This window comes from Ictidomys tridecemlineatus, chromosome 7, assembly GCF_052094955.1.
Source record: "Ictidomys tridecemlineatus isolate mIctTri1 chromosome 7, mIctTri1.hap1, whole genome shotgun sequence".
Lineage (NCBI taxonomy): Eukaryota > Metazoa > Chordata > Mammalia > Rodentia > Sciuridae > Ictidomys > Ictidomys tridecemlineatus.
The window spans coordinates 156,342,607-156,350,613 of NC_135483.1; the positions used below are offsets into that span (position 1 = coordinate 156,342,607).

At 37.5% G+C, this 8,007-nt stretch overlaps 1 pseudogene; it reads right to left on the reverse strand.

The window, feature by feature from the left end:
* Nucleotides 1–7,350: 7,350 nt before the first annotated feature.
* Nucleotides 7,351–7,607, reverse strand: LOC106144861 (cytochrome c oxidase subunit NDUFA4 pseudogene; annotated as a pseudogene).
* Between the last annotated feature and the right edge of the window lie 400 nt (nucleotides 7,608–8,007).

The following is an 8,007-nucleotide window of genomic DNA, read 5'->3' on the forward strand; positions in this document are numbered from 1 at the left end:
AGCACCACATAAAAATAAATAAATAAAGGTATCATGTCCAACTACAACTAAAAAATAAATAAATATTTTTTTAAAAATAGGTAGTAAAAATCAAGGCACAAATAGAATTTTTAGAACACAATAGTAATAGTGGATCAATATGTTTTTAAATTGAAAGATGTTTAAATCCCTAAAATGTATTTGTTTTTCTCATGCTAATGTCAGCTTTGTGTTATGTCTAGACCACTATAGTAACTTGAGTTTGGTCTAATCAAGTTCTCCCTGATTTCTCAGAAATAGATTTTGATGACTTAATGCCATGAAAGTCAACTTGCTGCATCTGCTCTTAGCTTCTCCTTAGAGTGACTAACCAGCCTAAAAAGGAACATGTTACCAGCCACTTATCTAGGAAGGAAAGACATGCCCAAATGCAAAGAACATCAGAACTGGGAATACTGAGTTTTGCCATTTGAAGATTTAAGTAGTGTACAACCTGGTATTCTTTTTTTTTTTTTAATTTTTATTTTTAGTTGTAGGTGGACACAATACCTTAATTTTATGTGGAACTGAGGATTGGACCCAGTATCTTGCACATGCTAGGCAAATGCTCTACCACTGAGCCACAACTCTAGCCCTACAACCTGGTATTCTTGAGCTGAAGTACAAAGTAATTAACTTTTATTAAGACTTCTGAATTAAGGAAGTTAGACTTACCCTGTTTTTGACTTAGTAAAAGTGGCTTTTAAAATTCTCTGCATTCTCTAATTCTCTTAAAATGTAGTTTGACAACAAGTGCGACACCAGAATCCTAAGGCAGAGGTTATCACAAGGGCTGTGATACATACAGATAGAAGAATCAAAGAATCTTTTTATTGAATAGCAAAGGTTGTTGAGATAATCTGCTCAATTCCCAAAATGAACCCAGGCTCCGTTGTTAAGTGACTTAAAGGTCTCATAGCCAACAGTGGCAGAGCCAGGGTGGGACCCCAGGTCCTGTCTCCCCAGCCCAGTACTTATTCTTCTCCATCACCCTTCCTGTCTGCAAAATGAGGTTTTTATTACCTACAACAATAACAAAACCATGAAAAATATCTAAGTATTGCTGGTCAGAGAAAAATTCTGGACACTTGAATTTGAGCCTTGGTTCATCTACCACTTTTTACTACCATCAAGAAGTCAATTTTTCTTTCCTCTATAATTGCATTTCTCTTGCTCAAAAAAGTGCACTTTGATAGTTCAAAGACCAAAGGACTGGGGGTCAAATAGCCTCCTTTTTGCAATTGGTTTTATTTTGGGATGATGAGGCTTTTAAGAAGTTATGAAGCCTTTTGACCCTCAGTTTTCTCATTTGTGAGACATGAATCATAAGAGATGCTCTTTGAATCCCAGGATTTTGTTTGGGACTATGGCACATAAAAAACATAAAGATGCCCTAAGATTGTCACTCCCCTTTAGGAGGTGCAAATACTTTCTTACCTGATTGCGTGCATATCTCCAAGAATCCATGAGGCTCAATCATTAACGTTTAATTGTTAGTATTCACTGAGGGAAAAAAATCAGCATCTGCAACTTTCTCCTGCCATTAAAGAGCATGCTTTGCTTATTTGTTACAATCTGTCTTTCAAGCAGTTCTTATTAAAGCACTTGGGAGTGCTATCATGCAGAGAAAGAACATTGACTAAGGTTCCAATGCTTGGATTCCAGCCCTTGGCTCTACCATTGTCTTCACAAGTGACTTTATCAAGTCTTATCTTTGCTGGACCTCAGTTTCTCCCTATATTAAAAGGGGGTGGTCTTTTACTGATTGTTAACTGTGTCATGTGCCCCACGAGAAAACTGATGAAGCACATTGATGCTCGAATGACAATGTGCACAGACTTCAACTTTTGCATAGATTTGAGGCTCACAGTCAAATTTAATATATAATGGACTTCAGGTTAATAAACCCTAACCTAGTTTATCTCAAACTAAAAATTATCTAGGAATGCTATAACTAATCAGTCTCTATCATTTTGGACAACGATGGAATTCCATTTTCAGTTAGCATTTTAATTCATTAAAGTTTAACTGAAATCCTGCTGCTGTTAGAAACTTTCTCAGGCTAAGGACAAGGTCACTTCACAGATGAAAGTCATGTGAAAAAGGATCTGAGCACCTCAATATTATTTAAAATAAAAACTGCTAAGTCTGTCATCCCATATCTTAAGGATAGACAATTTTTTGGCTCCCACATCTAGGCCTACAACTAAAATATACTACCACTTTGTAAAGCAAATTCTTTAATCTCTGTTCATATTAAAAAAGCAAATTTTAAGAAATGGAAATTCCATTTTTTGCTCTGAAAAGATACATGGAATGAGAAGAAATAAACTTAGATCATGTCTTTTTCTTGATACAGCCTGTTTGAAAATAAGATGAATGGGCAACAAGTTACATATTCTACCAATTAATGACTGACCCCCTACAGAGAGTTATAGGCTAGATATATGGTGGTTGACTGGAATAGAGTGCTTTCAAATTAATTTAAGCACAAAGGAAATTTTCTTTGAAGAATATGAGAATATCTAAAGGAACCCAAGAACAGGAAGCATAGTCCAGCCTCAGAAAGAACCAGAACCAAGAAGCTGGGAAACTGAGAAGCAATGGTTATTTTCTTCCTCTCTGGAGGAGGCTGAATGGTCCCTCATTTCCTCTTCCCTCTTCACATCTGCTTTGTTTCTCAGATGAGCAATGTCTGCTTCGGAATGTTTATTCTCAGAGCTACCCAGCTCAGCCCTGCAACGACTTTCTATTTAGACCTTAACAAAGACTGACTGGAGTCTCTAAAGCCCAATTCCAAATTTCCTGCAGGGAGTATCTGACTGTTCCAGTTTTAGGCAGGGATATGTTCCAGTGAGCTGAGAGAAGTTGGTTCATATTACTGCCTGCTCAATAGGAACTAGAGGAGCACAATTCCCAAAAAAGAGGCTTGTATGGGCAAGTGAAAATAATAGGTAGGGATCTTAAGGACTTTTATTGCTAGTATGTGGCAGACAGACTTTGAATAAAAGAAAGGAAATTGATAGCATCAAGAGCCTCATGGTGGCCAGCTGAGTATGGAGCTATGATGCTTGTTTCCATGGGATAGTCTCTTCCTGTACTTCCTCATGAACAGAGAGGAAGCCTTTACCTGGAAAAAATATCCATAGCCTAGCAACTACCACTTAGCACAGGAGGGTGGAAGTAGGTAAGTAGTCTTGGTCAGATCTCTTTCAGATCCAACACAAAAAACTTGAAGTTTCCACCACAGTCTGACGTCTTCATCATGGAAACCTAAACCAGAGTGGCAATGAACAATACAGACTTTCATAACAAAAGTTCTTGGAACATTTAACTGCATATTAATGTTAATCTCTATAGTGTTTTTCTTTGAAAGATGGCTGGGGAAAATGTAGCTTAGCTTTGAAACTGTACAACTGTATTAATTAGCATGTTTGATTGCTAAAAATATAGGCTCATTTGAGTTAGCCTAAGAAAAATTACCAATTTATTTCAAGAATACAGTGATGTTTAAGGACAGGAGCATGAAAGGGCAGCTTGAGTTGTACTGAAACAGAAAACCTAAAAGGTATCAGGAACCATGATATCCCTCTTCCCACTAGTTTCTCTGCATGTCACGGTGAGTGTTCTTCATTATTATCTCTGCATACTGGTTTCTACCTGCCCCCTAATTCATAGGGTAGGGTATGGCTGCCAGCAATAGCAAGTCTCTGGAAACACGTGTGTGTGTGTGTGTGTGTGTGTGTGTGTGTGTCTGTCTGTCTGTCTGTCTGTGTCTGCTTTGTACTTCCTACTGCTCACCCAGAACTTTCCACATTGACTTAAAGAAGACATGGATGGTTTTAGCTGGTGAGAGAAGATAAATATTCCATGCTTTTTCGTTTTCCTTTTTATTTTTTGGATTTATAAAACAGGCTCTTTTGTAATAGCCAATCAGAAACAAAAGTTCTGCGAGTCAAAACTTTTGATTTAAATGATGTAGACTTTATGGAGAAAAGAAAAGGATCACAAGGGCTGAAAGGCCTTGAAAGAAACAGGCATAGAATTTTTGTCCTAATAACACATTGAAAAGAGAAGGGGAAGAACACCCAGACTGTGACTTCCCCTCCTCAGGTAGAGGAAGCTGGGAAGCGGAGCTGGGGACAAGAGAACCAACAGCTACAGGGACTGAGGAAGAGGTGGCAACAGAGCCCCCGTGCACCCCTCCCCACGGAGGCCAGGGAAGGTAGCCCAACCCAGCCAGTTGGAGTAAGCCCACACTTTTCCCTGATCCTTTGTGCTGCAATTAACTAGGGTTTGTTGCCTTGCTGCGTGTAGCCCATCTACTGACAACACTCAGCTTTTTACCTTGACCTGTTCAGCAAAAGGGGAGTCCTAGACTTGGGAATTTGTGCATCCGCACTTGCTCTGCCCCTTGTAAACAAGGGGAGGACTCTGATTGGCTTAGCCTTGGTTAGGCATTCACTCCAGTCCAACCAACTGTGTGTGGGCAGTGAGTGCAGATTAACCCGCTTTGTAGGGGGCAGGGAGGAAATTTAGGGAGAATCCTTGAAATTGGGCAGACTCCAAAATGGGTTCATATGGAACTTACACAGTTTTAATCCACAGAAATGAATCATTTACCTGTCTTAGCTTTCAGACCTATAGAATTCAATCTTTTATGAATTATTATGTAATCTTGGATACAATGTCTCTGTGCTCCATTTTGTTGTTTTGGTTTTGTAGTTTTTTATTTAAACTTTAAAGATACTGGTAAAAGTAATTCTAAGGTTTCTTAAAACTAAGATTTATGATTCTCTTTATTTCACCATGTCTTTTGATAGTGAAGGAGTTAAATAAAATATATCACTCTGGCATATTGACTGCTTTGCATTAAGGACATGAAAAACAGCAGGTGCAAGAAGTTCCTTCTGACCTATTTTCTGTTTCTGAAATGCAGATGAAATTCCATGTGAAAGACACTCTCCCTATACTAAAAGCCAAAGTGACATTCTTATCATCAAAGACAAGAAATGAAACTGAGAGAATTTTGTTCAAAATAATTAATCTTTTAAATCTCCCAACATCATTTAGTTGTTCTCAGAATGTACTGTTCTTTGGCCAATTCTATTTATAAGAAACTGTAACTGCTTCTTTGGGTCTTCACTTCTTTATGAAGGCACCCATGCCTTGTAAAATTTGCATTAAATGAATGTGTATGCTTTTCTCCCATCAGTCTGTCATGTGTCAATTTAATTCTCAGGCCCAGCTGTAAAGAAATTCTAAAGGGGAAGTTTTGCTTCACTACAATAGACACAGGTTGATCATTCAAGGAGTTGTATTAAAAAATTAAATTCTGTTCTAAAACAACCAGTACAGGACTGGGGTGCGGTTCAGTGGTAGAGCACCTGCCTGCCCATCATGCATAAGCTTTGATCCCCAGCACTGCAAAACAAACAAACAAAAGCCTTCAATGTGTATAAACACCAAACAGCCCATACTGTAATAAATCAATTCTTTTGAACATAAAGAGGTATGCAATTTTTTTAATTGCCAAATAATATTATATATGTTATGTATTTGTGAAGAAGTATACAACTTTTGTTAATAAAAATCAGCTTACCACTAACGACATATGGAACAATATCTAAAGAATATTGATTTAACATAGAGTCAACAATCTAATTGGTGCAGGCACCAACTTTCTTAACAAAGCTCTGAAACACAAGAAGTAAACAAAGAAGCAGTAAGTGGGGTGACTTTACATTAATTGGCTCCTTTTGCATAACAAAGGAAATGACTGAAGAGAGAGCCTACAGAATAGGAGAAAATCTTTGCTAACAACTCTTCCAAAAGGGGATTGACATCCAGAATACACAAAGAACTCAAAATACTTAACACCATAAAGCAAAACCAAACCAAACCAAATAACCCAATCAAGAAGTGAGCAAATTATCTAAACAGATATTTCTCAAGAGAAGAAATACAAATGTCTAACAAATACAAGAAAAAATGTTCACCATCCTTAGCAATCAGGAAACATAAATCTAAATGGCATCTAGATTTATCTCACTTCAGTTAAAAGAGCAACCATCCGAATACAAATCATAATAATTGCTGATGAGGATGTGGGGCCAAAGGTACACTCATACATTAGTACAACCACTTTGGAAAGGAGTATGGAGAGCCCTCAAAAGACCAGGAATGGAGTTACCATTTGAACCAGCCATCTGTCTTGGTATTTATCCAAAAGAACTAAAATCAGCATACTGTAGTTATAAATATATAACAACGTTGACATCAACACAATAGCCAAGTTATGGAACCAACCTATATGCCTTTCAACAGACAAATTCATAAAGAAAATGGGGTGTAAATAAACAATGGAGTTTTACTTAGCCATAAAGAAGAATGAAATTACGTCATTTGCTGGTAAATGAATCAAACTGGAAGGCATCATGCTGAGTGAAATAAGTCAGACTCAGAAAGTCAAGGGTTGAAAAGTCTCTCTCAGAAGCAGAAGATAGAAGGAAAGAATTTTTAAAAGGGGGACCTCATGAAAATAGAAGGGAGAACAGAAAAGTAGAGGAAGGGACCCAAGCAGCAGGAGGAGGATTGGAAAAAGGGAGGAACTGCAGAATAAAACTGACCAAATTATGCTGTCAGATACATGCATTAATATATCACAATGAATTCTTTTATGTATGGCTATAATGCACCAATTAAAAAAGTAAGTAGAAGGGAGACCAGGAAAGTAGAGAAAGGGGGCGAAGGGAGGGAAGAAGAGAGGGAGAAAAGTAATGGGTATTGAAATGGAGAAAATCATGTTATATGCATCTATGAATATGTCCTAATGAATCCCACTATTATGTATGTCTATAATACACTAGCAAAAACATTTAAAAGAATGTTTATTTGAAAAATCATATATCTTGGTTGGACTCTACTTATCCTATATTTCCTATCTATTTAGAAGAAATTCTAAAAGAGTTTATTCTTTGTCTACCCTGCTTAAAATACCTGATTCAAACATTTTTATCTTATCTGCTTCCATAAAATCAGCTGTTCCCACCAAAATATGCTCAAGAAAATCTTGAAAGGGGAGTTGACAGAAAGGCCACCGACTTACATCTAACTGGTGCCAACATTTTCTCTTCAACATTTCTCTTCACTTAGACCTGAAGCCTGAGTCATTTTTTTTCAAGTTTCAGAGATTTATTAATCAGTGTAATAAACTCCAACAAATCAACATGATTTCATGCATTTAAAGGGGAAGTATTTCCTGGTTAAATGGAAAATTGTGCGGATGCTTCTCAAAGACCTTTATCATAAGCAATTTTACAGTGAAATGTTTCATTTAAAGTATGGGCCTTCTTTCTTCAGTTTGCTGTAATCGACATTCACTGAGTAAAACTTGTATTGATCATTAGGACCCAGTTTTTTCCAGGGTTCTGGGTTATTCTTCCTGTCCCAGCTGACATCTGGATTGAACAATGCCAGATGCATCACATACAGTGCTGCTCCAGTACCTCCTGCTCCAATAAATACGAAGAGGGAATCAAGCTTGGATGCTTCTTGGCCTGACCAATGATCTGGCGGAGCATGTTTGCAATAGAGGCCTGCGGCCCAAAACGAGATAAGAAAAACCTGTCAGGCCCAAGACCAAGCAGCCTCTGCACCCAAGCTGTGCCTGAGTCATTTTTGAAACTTATCTTTCTCTACTTTTCATATTCAGTCGGATACCAAGAAGACCTGCTGACTCTTCATTTGTGTTTTCTCACTCATACACACACATCCATTCCTTTCTAGTTCCCCTGTCACCCTTCATTTCAGTCCCTTTCATCTCATTCAATTTCAATCTTTTTTTTTAAAATTTTCTGATCCATTTTGTGTATTGTTTCCCAGAATTTCCCCCTCCACACCACTTTTCTCTGCTAAAGAAAAGCAAAACACAACACAATCAATGATTTCAATGGCTATTACCAATAGAATGAAATCCAAATTCCCAAA